General features: G+C 45.6%; 1 protein-coding gene and 1 long non-coding RNA gene across 8 annotated transcripts in view; one reads left to right on the forward strand and one right to left on the reverse strand.

Annotated features, from left to right (window-relative positions):
• Positions 1 to 5453: 5453 nt before the first annotated feature.
• On the reverse strand, positions 5454 to 12570 carry LOC142659874 (uncharacterized). Of its 7 annotated transcripts, none has more exons than XR_012850382.1 (7): positions 12456 to 12570; positions 11407 to 11436; positions 11177 to 11226; positions 9258 to 9295; positions 8687 to 8742; positions 6710 to 6765; positions 5454 to 5639 (listed from the first exon to the last, which is right to left on the reverse strand). It is a non-coding gene; the product is annotated as an uncharacterized LOC142659874 (long non-coding RNA). The 7 variants fall into 7 exon arrangements; XR_012850383.1 differs by having other exon boundaries at positions 12441 to 12570; XR_012850387.1 differs by lacking the exon at positions 12456 to 12570 and adding an exon at positions 12248 to 12268.
• A 380-nt stretch (positions 12571 to 12950) lies between these two features.
• DDX39B (DExD-box helicase 39B) overlaps positions 12951 to 17530 on the forward strand; it is a 29109-nt gene continuing 24529 nt past the window's right edge. Inside the window, exon 1 of the mRNA XM_075836415.1 lies at positions 12951 to 13057. The gene's annotated coding sequence lies outside the window, so the exon portion shown is untranslated. The remainder of the gene's footprint in view (positions 13058 to 17530) is intronic.

Genomic DNA, 17530 nt, shown 5'->3' on the forward strand with positions numbered 1-17530 from the left:
TGGAAAACGGCTCCAATTACGTCCCAAGAAGTGACAGGCACTTCTTTGACGCGGGCGTCTTTTTTACGCACCGTCTTTTGACAGCGGCGCGTAAAAAAAATGACCGTTGGCACAGAACATCGTAAGACCCATTCAAATGAATGGGCAGATGTTTGCCAACGCTATCGAGGCGCATTTTCGGACGTAAATCGAGGCTAAAACGCCCGAATTACGTCCGGAAATAGGGTGTGTGAACCCAGCCTTACAGCGCCTATCATGTTAGCTAGCAGATAGGGCATTACTAAACTAGATCCTCTTTAAGGGCTCGTCCACACGTAATGGAATTGCTGCGTATTTTTTGTTTTTTTAATTGTTTTTTATTATACACATAACAATACACAAATACAACAAACAAATATCCCCAGAACCAACCCCCTGCCTATCCCGGGATGGACAAAAAAATTGCTGCGTATTTTCCATCCGGAATTGCGGACGGAAAATACACAGCAGAATACAGTAGCAGCAAAGTGGGAGAAACGTAACAAACCTCATCCACACATTGGGTAAAAATTCAGAGCAGAAATTGACCTCCGGTGCGTATTTTTCGTACTGCGGCACGTCAATTCCTGCTGCGGAAAGTGACTGAGCTGCTGCATTTTTCAGAGGGAATGTCCCCATCCCCCAACATTGAGAAAAACGCCGCAAAATACGCACCGTTTTCTGCAGTCAAAAACACAGGAAATGGTGCGTTTTTGGCGCAGCGGAAAGACTGCCAGTTTCAACGGCATTGCTGCAGCAATTCCGCTACGTGTGGACGAGCCTTAACACCGCTGCATGAGTCAGGGCTTATTCAGACGAACGTATAATACGACCTATGTTAGTCGATCGGGCCGTGCAGATTGTCCGTGAGTTTCACGCAGCGTGTGTCCGTGTGTCCGCTGCGTAAAACTCACAACATGTCCTATATTTGTGCGTTTTTCACGCATCACGCACCCATTGAAGTCAATGGGTGCGTGAAAATCACGCGCAGCACACGGAAGCACTTCCATGTGAAGCGCGTGATTCACTCAACAGCAGTAATAAGTATGATTGAAAACAGAAAAGCACCACGTGCTGTGTACAAACATACAGAGTGTCATAATGATGGCGGCTGCGCAAAAATCACGCAGCCACGCACTATATGGTGATGACACACGGAGCTGTTATGGACCTTTTGCGCAAAATACACACGCTCGTGTGAATCCGGCCTCAATGGAAAACGGCTCCAAAAACATCCCAAGAAGTGTCCTGCTCTTCTTTTTCACGGCCGTTTATTTACACGTAAATAACACAGCGAAAAGCGCTCTGCTTCCGATTTTTTGGCCGTTTACGGGCCGAAAATAGGAGTGAACATATCCTTAGAGCCAGAGTCGTACCTACAAAGGTTGCGTTCACAAACCGAAACCTGGAGCCTTAAAGACCCGTCTGCTCCATATGAGTAATGACTTATTCAGACCAGCGTATAAATTGGCCGCGTGACGGTCATTATTTTAACGTCTGTCACACGGCTGCAGGTATTTCTATGGGGCTATTCACACGGCCGTTGTTTTAAGCAGTGAAGGGCCCATGAAAAAAGAAAAAAACGTCCTATTTATGTCCGTTTTCCTGGATCCCTCAATGGACTCAAGTCTATGAGGGATCAGTTTTCCACGGCCGATTAGAATTAGGCTGGATTCACACGAGCATGTTCGGTCCGTAATGGACGGAACGTAATTCAGCCGCAAGTCCCTGAACGAGCACAGTGCAGGGAGCCGGGCTCCTAGCATCATACTTATGTACGCTGCTAGGAGTCCCTGCCTCTCCGTGGAACTACTGTCCCGTACTGAAAACATGATTACAGTACGGGACAGTTGTCCCACAGCGAGGCAGGGACTCCTAGCGTCGTACATAACTATGATGCTAGGAGCCCGGCTCCCTGCAGTGTGTTTAGTCCTGGATTAGCGGCCGAAATACGTTCCGTCCATTACGGACGTAACATGGTCGTGTGAACCCAGCCTAAGGCTTCCCAGCATTGCACACGATGCTGGGGGGCCCGGTCGCAGATTGTGTATTGGGGTCCAGCAGCTTCATGTTACGTCTCTGTATTCAGCAATTATTAAAATGATTCTCAAACCATGGTATGTACACGTACGTACACACACACACACAGTGGGGGGGGGGGGGAGATTCATGAAAGATGTCTAACAGCAAGACTGGTTGTGTTGCCCATAGCAACCAACCACAGCTTTCATTTTTCAAGAGCACTAATAGAAATGAAAGCTGCGCTGTGATTGGTTGCTATGGACAGGAAAGACCGTTCCGCTGAATCTCCTCTAGGGGGTGCTGACACTTTTGTCAGGTCAGTTTCACCTGACAAAAACATGCAGATTCGCTGTAAAACGGCATGTTGTTGCAAGCCACAGCGCTTCTACAGATCAGCCGAGCCACGGTCACTGTGTGGCCTCACCCATACAGATGTCGCCCTGCCAACGATCATGGTTTGCCACTGTAGGTGCCTCAACATTATGGTCAAACTCCCCATTTTCAGGAACCGCTTTTTTTCTTTAACACTGCAGCGTGTCATAGCGTTCACGGTCATGCCGGGATTTTATCTAGTTTTGCTGCAGGGTTCCACATTTATTTCAGCATTTAATCCATGAAGGCCGGTTGTTACGTGTGACAATTTCCCATAGACCGTTCTAGGTTGATTTTTTTCCTAGAAATTTGAAGGGCAAGTTCACACATCATTTAAAGAATGCAGATTTTCCGCAACGGATTTCATTGTGGAAAATCTGCAGCGCAACACAGTAGCAGCAAAATGGATTTTATTTGAACAAATCTCATCCTCATGCTACGTAATAAAAACAGCTGAAAAGACGTATAAATTGTTATCGCTGGTTTTATGTTGCGGGTTTTCCCCATTAAATTTAACGGGGAGGTAAAACCCACAATAGATGCTGCGATTATTGCAGCAGAAAAGCTGCAATTCTGCACCAAAATCAGAAAAACTTTATACTTACCCAGATCTCTCCGGCATCCAGGGATGGCATTTCATGCCATGCGACTGCTGCAGCAGTGACATGCAGTGATACATCGCAGGAGGCCGGGCTGCAGGGTGTCAGAGGGATAGGTCGCTGACTACAGGTAAGCATAGGCTTTTTTTTTTTTTTTGACCAATTTTCCACAGCGGATATTCCGGTCGACCAACTGCTCCACAATTTGGTGTTTTTTTTGTGTGGCTGGAACCAGGGTGGATATGTGGTGTACTTTTAAGCAGCATGTCTGCGCTGTGCGAACAAACCCATAGAGAAAACCGCTACTGCAGCAACACCAGACAAGTTCATTCTTCGGCACACATCAAATGGCTGCGATATGACCGTATATTTGGGGTCTGTACTATGTCCGCAACCAAACTCCCCTACGGTAACGATAGTGATCCAAGTTACTGTAGAACCACCAGGAGACTTTGCTAGAGTCATAGGTACTCCGGGTGCTGCCATACAGCATCATATTCTGGCCAATTTTTGCTTTCGGATTTCATATGTCCATGGGGGAATCTGAGGCACAGACTGGCCCTTCAAAAGGCCTCTGAATGGAGCCCCGGCTTTGACTCACCGAAAATACTGGCTTTTGGATGCTGCCTCCCCCTCCCCATAAAAGGCCATTGATGCCCCTAATCCACCAGTAATTCTGACCTATTAAATCTGTAAACCCAGTACCCAATATGCATTCTGACAGTAGGCAGTTGCTTTAAAGAGGCTCTGTCACCAGAATAAAAATGCTCTCTCCTACATCAGTTTATCGGCGCTGCAATGTGTTTTTATTTTAAAAAAGATGTTTAACAAAGTTATGGCGTTTAGAACATTTAAGCAAATGAGGTCCTTAATGCCCAACTGGGCGTTTTTTTAATTTTCAACCAAGTGGGCGTATGACAAAGAGGTGTATGACGCTGGCCAATCCGCATCATACACCTCTCTGTCTTACACCCAAGCTAGATTCACTGAGCAGCGTGATCTCGCGAGACCGCGCTGTGACGTCATTTCCGCCCACAGGTCCTTCATCCCTGCGTCTGAAGACAACATCTTTCGTCTCCCTCCAGGCCGATGAGAAGTCCCAGTCGTCGGATCGGTAGTAGCAGCCTGGAGGGAGACGAAAGATGTTGTCTTCAAACGCAGGGATGAAGGACCTGTGGGCGGCAGTGACGTCACAGCACGGTCTCGCGAGATCACGCTGCTCAGTGAATCTAGCTTGGGTGTAAGACAGGTGTATGATGCGGATTGGCCAGGGTCATACACCTCTTTGTCATACGCCCACTTGGTTGAAAATTAAAAACGCGCAGTTGGGCATTAAGGACCTCATTTGCATAAATGTTCTAAAACGTCATAACTTTGTTAAAAAACATCGTTTTTAAAATAAAAACACATTGCTAGTAACTACATTCCAGCGCCAATAAACTGATGTAGGAGATAGAGCATTTTTATTCTGGTGACAGAGCCTCTAGGGATCAGATATTTCTGCTGCCTATAAAGTAGTGCCTGTAATGTGCAGTTTGGCAATACTTGTACTTCCAGCGATGCAGGGCTGGAGTCTAATGATCTGCACGTGCAATTTCCCCCTCTATTGCCGATTTACACATTTCTCCACATTAATGGCTGTAGGGAGTAACGCGTCCCAGCGAGCAGATCATTGGTCTAAAGCCCGGCATCACCAGACGCAGCAAGTAGAACCTCTAAGGTCTTTGTGTAATGTGCAGTAAGTAGTGGTCGGCGCGTCACTACTTCATACCGGCCTCAGACAGATCTGCTTTATGCTGTTCCTGTACTGGGCACTTTTGGCTGTCATTTCTGATGACCCTTCAGCTTGTAGACACTTCCGTAGCCGCCATGTTTGTGAAGTCCAGAATGGTCCTAGTCAGTTGCGGTGATGCCCTGGGAACGCGTATTCATATGTTGCATGTTCTGACAGACCCCTTCATTGCCCACCTCCAAGCAAGTAAGTCACCTCTACACACCAAAAAGGTCATGAAGTCAGTCTAGAGAACATGCCCATGTGCTTAATTCATAGGAAAAAAAAAAGTGCAATGACATATCCTCTATACCCCACTTTCGCAGGGGGCATCGTCATCAGTTCAGCCAGGGTCGGTGGTCTCAGTACCAATACTTATTTTCTGGAGAATGGGCGTTTTCTCCTGGGCTACAATTATCATCATCATTTGCATTACCTTTTTCAGATTTACCAACAGTCTTTGCGCAGATTCCTCTAACATGGAAAATAGAGAAGCACGCTAACCAGAGGAGCTCCACATATAGCCGGTGTCCTATTAGATAGGCGGGCAGGAGTTGTAGTTCTGGGTCACTGGTCCTGACATAGGACGTTCAATCAGGACAGCGCAGCATTTACAGACTTCATTTATTAAAAACATAAAAGACTCGCATGAACAGACGACATGGAACTACTCAGTTTTGCAGTTTCTTTATTGCTGATCGGTTTATAGACTCGTGAGCTTCTGCCCAATATTCACAAGCTACAACCTTTTTAACAAGCGCCGCCATGTTCCAGGTCCCCGGGCTTCAATGATGGACAACGCTGGCATCTGGGTAGAGTGGGGACCGCATGAGACGGCGGCAGATCTTCACAGAGGCCTATAGTAATACATTACAAGCGTTAGTTAGGAATTAGAACAGTAGTGAGGATTTACACTTATTACTAGTAGGAAAATCTATGGAAATCACAAGCAGGTGATTCTGCACTTTATAAAAAAAAAAAAAATGCAGTATAAGGGCTTATTTACACGAGCGTGATATACGTCTGTGCAACACGCAGGACTTTCACGTGCCTCGCACGGACCTATGTTAGTCTATGGGGCAGTGCAGACAGTCCGTGATTTTTGAACGTGAGTCCGTTGTGTAAAACTCACGACATGTTCTATATTTCTGCATTGTTCGCTCATCACGCACCCATTAAAGTCAATCGGTGCGTGAAAATCACGCATGCCACACGGAAGCACTTCCGTGGGACAAGTGTGATTCGCGCAACAGCTGTCAAACTATGAATGTAACGTGCTGCTTTTCTGTTTACAAACATCCAAACGGAGTGTCATAATGATGGCGGCTGCGCCAAAATCAGGCAGCCACGCATCATACACTGATGACACACGGAGCTGCTAAGTGCCTTTTGCGCAGGCAAAATGCCACGTTTTTTGCGTGCGCAAAACGCACACGCTTGTGTAAATGAGCCCTAAGTGTATATAGTATCAGAAGCGGAGGTCCTTTAACTCTGCACTTGGGACAGATTAGTCCATGTGATGAATATACTCTGCAATAGTATTGGTTGGACAAAGCACATTGGTGTGAGACGCTTCTAGTGTATTGTGACCTTTCATATGTCACTTTCTACAGAACCACTTTTCTTCTCCCCCCCCCCCAGTTACAATTCAAAGATTGTTTTCCCCCCAATGTGCTGAAAGTAAAGCCTAAACACACCAGTGTACATTCATGGAGAGGTTTACAGAGCTCAGGCAAACGTTTTTCATTTTGCCATGTATAACGCGGCCGTGTCAGTTTTGCAGCCGCCGGTAGACAATAGAGGAAGGAGCGTGTCAGAGCGTATACTAAGACATCAGACTCTATTCAGAGACTCGTCCAGTTTTAATCATCCACACTGGCTTGTATGTATATATATATATGTGGCTATACATCCTATTCAGACTTACTTCCGAGTATAGAGTCTTGTTCCATCTTTATGTTCCTTGGGAACCCCGCGCTGCGTCTGCGGACACGAGATAAAGATCAGTCAATACTAAAACATGCAAAGGCCAACTTCCATTTTTGTTTTCTATAAGGGAAATTTCCTATGTGCTAGTTTTTGGGGATCCCTCATTGCACGTAACAGGGTCTGTACATGGAGCAAATACCAGCAATAATTCTCATATAACCAGCGACGCAGGCAATTTGCTGCCATCTAGCAGACAATACACAAAGTTGGAAGGTTACACCATTCTACACAACTGTCTTACTGCAGATCCCCGTAGACCAGAGGCGAAACTACGACTCCCAGCATTCAGGTTTGCTTCTCCACTGAACGTTACACCTCATCTAAAGGTGAAGCTGCACCCCTGGAAGAAGCCGGAAGTACCAGCGAAACGCGTGTTTTACTAACAATGTTACATGTTTATTAACACAAGCTCTGTAAATGGAGACACCAGTCCCCAACTAATAATTGTGGCAGAATATCTGCCAGAGACAGGGACTCCTCTGCCTCCACCACCGAAGCAGCACACAATACATGCGCTCAGGGAACGATCGCAGCCCAAACTAAGAGCGTACGAGGCTGTACTGGAGCCGCTGACAAGCACCCAGACCGCTGACCCGGCTCAAAGGTTTAAACTCCCTGGTCATTTGATCACGAACGGCACTTTTCACTGCATGCCGTGGTGATCATTGAGCAGTTTCATAGGAATGCAGAGACCGTCATTAACAGTCTCTTGTCGACACTGCACACACTGTGTGCACAGTAAGGCTGGGTTCACACGAGCATGTTCGGTCCGTAAAGGATGGAACGTATTTTGGCCGCAAGTCCCGGACTGAACACACTGCAGGGAGCCGGGCTCCTAGCATCATAGTTCTGTGCGACGCTAGGAGTCCCTGCCTCGCTGCAGGACAACTGTCCCGTACTGTAATCATGTTTTCAGTACGGGACAGTAGTTCCACGGAGAGGCAGGGACTCCTAGCGTCGTACATAACTACGGCTCCCTGCAGTGTGTCCGGTCTGGGACTTGCGGCCGAAATACGTTCCATCCTTTACAGACCGAACATGCTCGTGTGAATCCAGCCTTAGCAGCCCACAATAAGGGACCGTGCTAAGCTGTACTGGACGTGCTGACAGGCACCCAGACAACTCATCCTGGCTCACCCTGTGTAACTATTACCGGACCGTGCTCAGCATTGTACCTTGTATGCTGTGCTGGTCTCTGTGCAATCTGAGACACGCAGGGACTGTCACCTAACTAGGTTCCTCCACCGCTGGGCTTTCATTACAGCCCGATGGAGGAACCTTCAGCACAGTATAATAGAGATCTGAGTGTCACTGCAATTAACCAGCAGCGCGTCTTCCGAATAGTCAGGGTTCATTCACAGCCCGTTTTGTGAGACACTAATCTGATAGTTTTTAGCTAATGCTCTAACAGTGAATGTTTAACACCTTTGGTTCAGCATTAATGATTGCAGGCGAACTAAAGTACAATACATACACCCAAGATTGAGGCTACTCGTCCCATTGCTTGTAAATTATCTTTAACAGAGTAAGATTATTCAAGACATTTATTTGTCTAGTGTCAAGTGAGGGGTCAGTGGCACTACAAATTCTCATTTAACATTGTTATTTTAACTATTTACTAATCAAGAATTTATTATTTTCAAAATTAATTGATCACACTACTTTCCCTTTTTATACCTACTATTTCAAAATTTGGTGGTGTGCACTTAGTGTGATTCTTATTGCTCCAACATTATATATAAAATCGTACGAGGGTAATGCCCATTAATACATATCACTATAGACCATAGAGGAAGGAGCGTGTCAGAGCGTATACTAAGACATCAGACTCTATTCAGAGACTCGTCCAGTTTTAATCATCCACACTGGCTTGTATATATATATATATGTGGCTATACATCCTATTCAGACTTACTTCCAAGTATAGAGGCTTGTTCAATCTTTATGGTCCTTGGGAACCCCGCGCTGCGTCTGCGAACACGAGATAAAGATCAGTCAATACTAAAACATGCAAAGGCCAACTTCCATTTTTGTTTTCTATAGGTGACATTTCCTATGTGCTAGTTTTTGGGGATCCCTCATTGCACGTAACAGGGTCTGTACATGGAGCAAATACCAGCAATAATTCTCATATAACCAGCGACACAGGCAATTTGCCGGCATCTGGCAGATATATAGGACAATACGCCAATTCGGAAGGTTACGCCATTCTACACAACTACGACTCCCAGCCTTCAGCTTCTCCACTGAATGTTACACCTCATCTATAGGTGAAGCTGCAGATGGCTACATGAACTCGCATAATATCCCTTTTCTAGGGGTGCTGAGCGTGTCAGAGCGTTTACTAAGCATCAGACTCTATTCAGAGACTCTAGTCTAGTCTCATCAGTCACACTCACATTCTAGACCAAAGGTAAGAAATGTTACGAGTCCACCAGGTTTTATGCTCGTGATCATGAGTCGTGTGTTGGGGGTTTATCACATACCTTCATCTCCGCAGCTCTGGAATATAATCAGGATGAACCTGTAAAGGAGAGGAGTGTTAACATTGAACGCTCACAACTCAGTAACTTACTGGGAAGACAGATCTGCAGAATAACTACAACTCCTAGCATGCCATGACATCTGCAAGCAGTCAGGACATGCTGGGAGATACATTTTTGCAACAGCTGGGTACCAGTCTTCTACAACAGATCAAAACTCTAAAATGTAAAAGTACTAAAATCTGATTAATTTGTCAAACATCACCAACCGCAACTGTTCAGCACAAAGCGCGATTGGCGCCATCAGCCAAAGAGAGAAAGTAACTATACTTATTACTATGCTGCATTATTAATCAGATTCTTTAAAAAAAAAAAAATGAAGTGCCAGTTCAGAGGGAACCAGACAGCAATTTCAGTGCCTCAAGACCAGAGCGCACGATTTAGGGCATTGTAAATACTTTTTATCTCGGTCATGCAAGTTGCATGATCAAGAATCCCCCCGTGCCCAGCAGGCACTATGTGCATACGCTCCTTGGCTTTCACCCTCATGTATAGCGCTGGCAGCAGGTTAGAGGCGGCTGACACTCCCTTTAAAAAAGGCAAAGCGCATCAAAGGCCCTACAAGTGAAGCATTGAGTGTATCAGAGCGTTTACTTGAACTTCATGAGATTTCAGAGACTCTAGTCAAGGTGTCATCATGTACACTCAATAGAACACCCATCACATCAGTCTTCTGTATGGAGCTGGCACAGGATTGTGACTACAGTCAGGGGTGGCGCTTCACTTAGGTTTCCTCCAATACAGTGATCTACAGCCGCTGAAAGATTACATGTGCCTGGTATTTGTAGGATGGGGAGCACCGATCCAATATTAGTAGTCACAAGTAGATTTAGGGACAACACTGAAGATGCATAAGAGATTTTCAGCACCACAACCACCCAACACAATCCTTCTCTTCACTAGTGTTACTTGAGGGACTTTTACACCGGCCGATGCAGCGAACACTGATCGAGACATTAATCGGCGCTCGTTTGCTCCTGTCGCAAGGAGCTATGGATGGGGACGAGCGGTCGTTACAGATAGCTTGTCCCCAACCATCATCATGTCAGGAGCGCGTCTCCTTGTTTACACAGGGAGACGTGCTGCCGGCAACGGTAATATTTCTCTTTTTTAAAACTATTCGATATGATCGAGCTTTTGCTTGCTGATTGATGCCCTGTTAACACAAGGCAATTATCGGCAACGAGCTTCTACGAACGCTAGTCTGCACGATAAATCGGACAGTGTAAACCACTCTATTCTAAATCCCGACCAGAAACGAAAATCATAACCTGAGCAATAGATTAGCAAGCAGATTATAGAAGAGCACTCTGGGCAAAGTGGATGTTATTACACTTCATGCAATGGCCAGGAGGGGGCGGTGCATGACACGAGTAATGTTTGAATCCTTGTGTCGTGCTCCTCCTTCAGTAAGAGGGCCCCATGCACACGACTATTTTTCATCCGTAATTACGGACCCACTCATTTCTATGGGTTAGACACCGTTCCGTATTATTACGGATGGGTGTCCGTGCCATATAAATGATCCGATTCTAGAACACGTCCTATTCTAGTCTAATTACGGCGCGGACTCCCCGATTCCGTAATTACAGACTGCTACAGAAGGGCACCCGTAGCCGTCCAACTACGGAAGCTTTGCTAGGAGACGCCAGGTTTGCAGATGTTACACATCAATCATGGATATGTATATACAGATACATCGCAGACCAAATTTGCAGATCCTGTTCCGTACATCCAGATGACTGCGGATCCGTATTTACGGACGTATAAATATACGGTCGTGTGCATGGGGCCTTTCCAGGTTTCTTGGCAGACCGCCTCATCGGACCACAAGACGCAACGTCCAGAAGTTAAGGCCTTACCTTCAGCTCATCTGCATCGCAGCAAAACTCCCCTCCATTGAGTGCAGCTACTGCAAGAGGAGAATAGATTAGCTTCAGGTGAAAGGCGAGCCGCTGGTCTTCATGGGTGGCGTGATCTGTCAGAACGCTGCGGATATCACATCACAAGACGAGTCAGTGGATGATGAGATCATCATCATGAAGACCACACGTAGACTTACTGAAGACCACGAGATAAGCGGCAAACTCACCATCTCAGGAGAAGAGCCCCGGATCACGACCTATGAGACAAGAGAAGAGGTCAGGGAGATGCTCGATACACCGGACTCCACCCAAAAACCTTCATAAGACCATGTGCAACAATGACGGGCACCAGCGGGTCTAATAGCAGCCCGGGCATAGCTTTATGACCCATCGATAGGTCAGCTTATAATAGTGAGATCCGATCACAGACACCCCACCTACTCCAACTACTCTTCTGGCAAGTGGGGGTTTATTAATAAATACGCACAGCAAGGTCAAGTCCCATATGCGGGCCCCACATTTAGCCACAAATGCCACCCGCCAACCCCAGCCCTGAATGGTGAGGGAACCAACACACCCCTGAGAATGAATGGAGGGGGAACCCCACACATCCAGCCTTTAACCGTTTTATCACGGACCTTCCCATAGTACTTATTTATACTTCAGGATATACTCCGGCCAGACTGCGTTACTGCAGACGAGCCACGAAGCAGACAGCTCTGTATGAGCAGCTTAGGCCAAGTTCACACAAGCGTTAGTATAAGTCTACCTCTAATCTTTCGATCCTCTGACGGAACAGAAAGCAACAGTTCTGTTGGAATTACCATTGAAATCTGAAAATCTGACAAACGTTGTTTTCCGTTTCATCTTTCGATCCTCTTCAGGGAGAGGTAAATATATACTAACGCTAGTGTGAACTTAGCCTTATAAGGGACTGTCCTGGCTACCAAGATAAAGCGCAGAAAGTATTAACCGATCCACTATGAAGTGGTCACGTGGCACCTGAGCGTGTTACAGTGGCGGCAGTCACCCCCTCTCAAGCAATCAGCCGCAGTTCTCCGCGCTTACGTTAGATTAGGGGGAAGCAGACGGCACCATACAAGGTCGGTCACATGACCCGTTATCCCCGGTATATAAAGGCTATAAGTTCACATTGTAACATGATCTCCTATAGGCCAGAACATTCAGGTCACGTCTCACAAAACCATTCGATCAGCCCCATAAATATCGTCTCCTATAAATACCAAGCGGTCTCCCGCACCTAGACCACGTATACCTTCAGCAACATAGAGCAGGATGGCACCGATTCCGCACGGATTTCGTAGAGCATCCGCTTTTCCACAGAGCTCGCGATGCATCGCCATATTGACTGGGCGCAGGAAAGAACCAGCACTCCGGCGGTGACCTCTTATAAAGGCGCGGAAGGACCCCTTCCCGCGCAGTCACCAGAGCTGTCCTTTTAACTGCCCTGAAAATATAAAATGATATACTCGTAATAATATAAAATAGTCCTGTTATTCTCCACTGTAGCCCTAAACTTTCCTATAAAACTTCACTGTAAATGTATAAGTACTACAGTAATATGGGATATTATAAAGCAGAAAATATTGTTAGGCCCTCAGGTTGAGAAGGTCCGGGTGGGGGCCTGCTACCATGGTAAACAGATCGTAATACAATAATAATAATACTACATAATAATAATAATAATAATATGAATGTTTTTTTTTTCATAAGGCATTGTGAAGGGCAGCCTTGGTTGGCAGAGGCGTTAATTGGGTCTTCACCGGTTTACAGCGCGCATGCCAACCAGGCGGCGCACTCCACCGGAAGTAGGAACTCTGACGTTGGCGCCTTTGGAGAAGAAGGATAACGATTGAGGTAAGCGGGATATAATCTCAGCCCGGTATCACCGCCATCCTGCCACACTTCCGTTGCTTAGGGCTAACCGTGCATAATGGGGGGATCCGCCTTTACTTTGCGCCCTATATTAATGTCACAGGAGCTGGAATGGCGTTGGGAAGACAAGATGGAGGCTCCTGCCTTCCCGCCTCTGGTGCTTGTTCTTGGCGGAATTATCAACTTCTCTGAGGAAAACCGCATCTGAAATATTGCCAGTGCGCTGTCACTGCGGTCCTCGGCATGTCCTGGACCGGCTGGGACTTGTAGTTCGTCAGAGGCTGTACGTTTGTGTATGGGGCATACTTTCTTTTAAAGTATTGTATAGGGAAGTCTAGTCTGCTGCGCTTTCCTATACAATAAATCAATGAATAAAAGTAATCTACGCAGTATATGTTTATTTTTTTTACAATGGGTACTTCGGGCTGTCCGGGGGATGCGTCTGGAAATACTGTGTGAACAGGGGCTGAAATAAGAGGCGACGGCAGGAGAGCTGGGGGTCCGGTAGACGTCTCATAAATATACCGAACCTTGAGAAGCGGCGGGAGAAGCGGCCGCCTGCCAGACCAAAGCAAAATACGCCTGCCGATACGCAAAGAAAATATAACAGGAGCCTGACCAGAATGGGGGGGGGGGGTATTTAGATGAGATGTTTTTGTAAAAACATTGTGGTTTGCAGTGCGGTTTTTTACTGCATGGCTTAAAAGATGGCGATATGACGGATCAGGGTTAGTAGTTACCATAGAGACGCACGGTTCTGCACAGGAGCTGTAGACACAAAACATTACGGGTATCTTCACCTGGCTTATTTTCAGCCGTTTTTCGGTCCGTAAGCGCCCCTGAAAAACGGCTGAAAATACGGAGGCTGATCTGCCCATTGATTTCAATTGGAAAAACAGTGTTCTGTTCCCATGGGTCGTATTTTACGTGTCCTTTTTTAAAAACGGCGCATAAAAAAGAAGTGCTCGTCACTTCTTGAGCCATTTTTGGAGCCGTTTTTCATTGGGTCAATAGAGAAACAGAAAACGAGCGCCAAAAAACGCTGAAAATCAGAGGCTGTTTTCCCTTGAAAACCGCTCCATGTTTTACAGACGTTTTTTGTTTAGCGTGTGAACATGGCCTTATTGACGAACATTAAAGGGGTGATCTGGGGACCAAAAATTGCATAACAATAATATATTTATCTGAATCGAAGTAACTTCCTAATGAACTTTAATTAAAAATTCTCTTCTAAATGGTGCAGTTCAAACCTCATGAATTATTTTGGAGGCGCTGGAGCTTTTCTAATAATGATGACGCTGTCCCGGTGACAATGACGTGGGCAGAAGTTGTGGAGTCCCCCAGGCAGAGCGTCCGCTGATGCTCTTATCGGAAACCCCAGCGAAAGGAAACCCCTGAATTGACCAAATATGGGCGTCAGGAGCAGGGCTCGCGTCCCGATCAAAGCGCTAGCGGATGCTCTGCTCGGGACTGCAGCAATAGGCCATGTGACAGCCCCTTGTGGTCATTTTCACGAACCGCACATGAAGCAGAGCTCAGTCACGTGGGGGAGCGTCGTCATTATTAGAAAAGCTCCAGCGCTTCCTGAATAATTCATGAGGTTTGATCTGCACCATTTAGTACAGAATTTTTAATTAATGTATGTTACTAGTTTCACATAAATATATTATTGCAATGCAATGTTTGGTCCCCTTTAACCCCTTCATGACCAGGCCTTTTTGCACATTAATGACCAAGGATTATTTTTTGTTTTTTCGTTGTCGCCTTCCAAGAGTCATAACTTTTTTTTTTAAATTCGGTCGTCACAGCCGTGTAAGGACTTGTTTTTTTCGGGATGAGTTGTATTCTTCAATTGCACCGTTTTTGGGTTCACATAATATATTGATTAAAGTGTAGCTAAACGTTTGACAAACTGCTGACCTGTCAGAAGTTTGGATTGGTGGGGGTCCGAGCACGGAGACCCCCACTAATCTCTATAACAAAGCAGCAGAAGCGTTCGTGTGAGCGCTCAACCGCTTCGTGTCTGTTCGGCTTTTTCCGGAAAGCCGATGTATCAGAGTACAGGCTGATAGACTTTGTATTGAGTCCGTACACCGATACATTGATTTCCAGAAAAAGCCGAACAGACACGAAGCAGCTGAGATCTCACACGAGCCCTTCAGCTGCTTCGTTCTAGCAATTGGTGGGGGTCTCGGTGCTCGGACCCCCAACAATCCAAACTTCTGACGTCGCTATGACAGGTCAGAAGTTTGTCAAACGTTTAGTTACACTTGTAACTTTTATTACCTTCATTTTAGGAGAGAATTGAAAATAAGCAGCTATTCCAGAATTGATTTTCATGTAATAAATTTACGCAGTTCACTATGCAGCGTAGATAACAGGTTACCTTTATTCTACGGGTCGGCACCGTTACGGGGATACCAAATATGTAAAGGTTTTATGTTTTCCTACGTTTGCACAATAATAAATTACTTGTTTTTGCATCGCCGCATTCCAAGAGCCGTAACTTTTTTTATTTTTCAGTCGATGTGGCCGTATGTGGGCTTGTTTTGTGCAGGGCAAGGTGTCGTTTTCGTTGGTACTATTTTGGGGTACATGGGACTTATTGATTCATTTAATTAAAAAAAAATCTGAGGGGGGGGGGATGGGAGAAAAAAAAGGAATTGTGATGTTGTTTTTGGACGCCGTTCACCCGGTGGTTTAATATGTTAACTTTATTGTTCGGGTGGTTACGAATGCTGCGATACCATATTTGTATATGTGTTCTTTTTTTCGACATTTTGACTAATTAAAACCACTTTTTTTGGAGGGAAAAAGTGGTTTTATTTTATTTTTACTGTAATCCTTTTATTTATTTTTTTCATCCCACCAGGGGGCGTCACTTTGCGATCTTCTGATCGCTTATATAATAGTTTGGTATACTTAGTATACCAAAGCATTATTGCCTGGTCTAATAGGCAGTTGCTGAAGGCAGACCCGGCTGCCATAGAAACCCAGCGGTGTCCCGCGTTCTTGTCACGGGGTGCTGTTGGCGTGACAGTGGGAGCTCCCTCCCCCTATCAAACACATTAGATGCCACTGTTACTATTGACACCGGCATCTAATGGGTTAAACTGCCGGAACTTGAGAGCGCTTTGATTGCGGCAGTTGCGGTAGGAGCCAGGTTAATCTGATAGGCGCTGTCACACTGATGATAGTGAAAATTGTGTCCCAAAACGTTTATTATTTTAAGCTTTCTTTTAAATATGCAAATTAGGCTGTACTAGACTATTGGGCAGTAACAGCAGCGATTCTCCTGAGGCGGAGCCTCCTCCCAGCCTCTGACGCCGTCCTATCAGCATGAAGCTGCTTCACACAGTGTGAGAGACTGAGGCTGGAGGGAAGGGGCATCACTTCAAATAGTCATATCTCCGGCTGTGGACCACCTAGAACAGCGGTTCTGGTGCCACATGAGATGAGATGCTAATCTTTCATATGATACCAGGATTGCAGTTCTAGCTGTGAAACCATCGGATATATCACTAGGTGAATACACAGTCCGGAATGCAAGCTGTATACTATATGATCACGCTGTGTTGCTGGGCAGGAAAAAGGAGAAGCTGTGTGCTGATTGGACAGCGTCGTACAGAAAACATTACACCGCCCAGAGAGAAAAGAAAGAGTCACCTCCTATGTGGCTATTAGCCAAATTATTTAGAAAAATGCTCATAACTTTGCAAATGGTAAACGTATTCGAAAAAAAAAAAATTACACTGTAGTTATCAGCACCACGGCGTCTATTAGATTGGTTAGGAGATGGGGAATGAATAAACTAGTGACAGATCCTCTTTAAAGAGACTCTGTCACCAGATTATAAATGCCCCTTCTACATAATGTGATCAGCGCTGTAATGTAGATAACAGTGGTTTTTATTTTGAAAAACGATCATTTTTGAGCAAGTTATGAGCAATTTTAGATTTATGCTAATGAGTTTCTTAATGCCCGACTGGGCGTTTTTTTTAACTTTTGACCAATTGGGCGTTGTAAAGAGAAGTGCATGACGCTGACCAATCCGCGTCATACACTTCTCTCCATTCATGTACATCTGTATCCGCAGCACAGAGTGATCTCTATGTGCTGTGATTAAGTCCCACAGAAACTTTACTGAAGTGTCGGGAGTGTGAATAGACATCGCGTCCTGGCTGGAGGTGATGTCTATTCACTCTCAAGACACTTCAGTAAAGTTTATGTGGGTGTATGTGACAGCACAGCGTGATCTCGTGAGATCACTCTGTGCTGTGAATACAGATGGACATGAATGGAGAGAAGTGTATGACGCGGATTGGTCACTGATTGGTCAGCGTCATGCACTTCTCTTTACAACACCCAATTGGTCAAAAGTTAAAAACCGCCCAGTCGGGCATTAAGAAACTCATTAGCATAAATTTAAAATTGCTCATAACTTGCTCAAAAATG

Source organism: Rhinoderma darwinii, chromosome 8, assembly GCF_050947455.1.
Source record: "Rhinoderma darwinii isolate aRhiDar2 chromosome 8, aRhiDar2.hap1, whole genome shotgun sequence".
Lineage (NCBI taxonomy): Eukaryota > Metazoa > Chordata > Amphibia > Anura > Rhinodermatidae > Rhinoderma > Rhinoderma darwinii.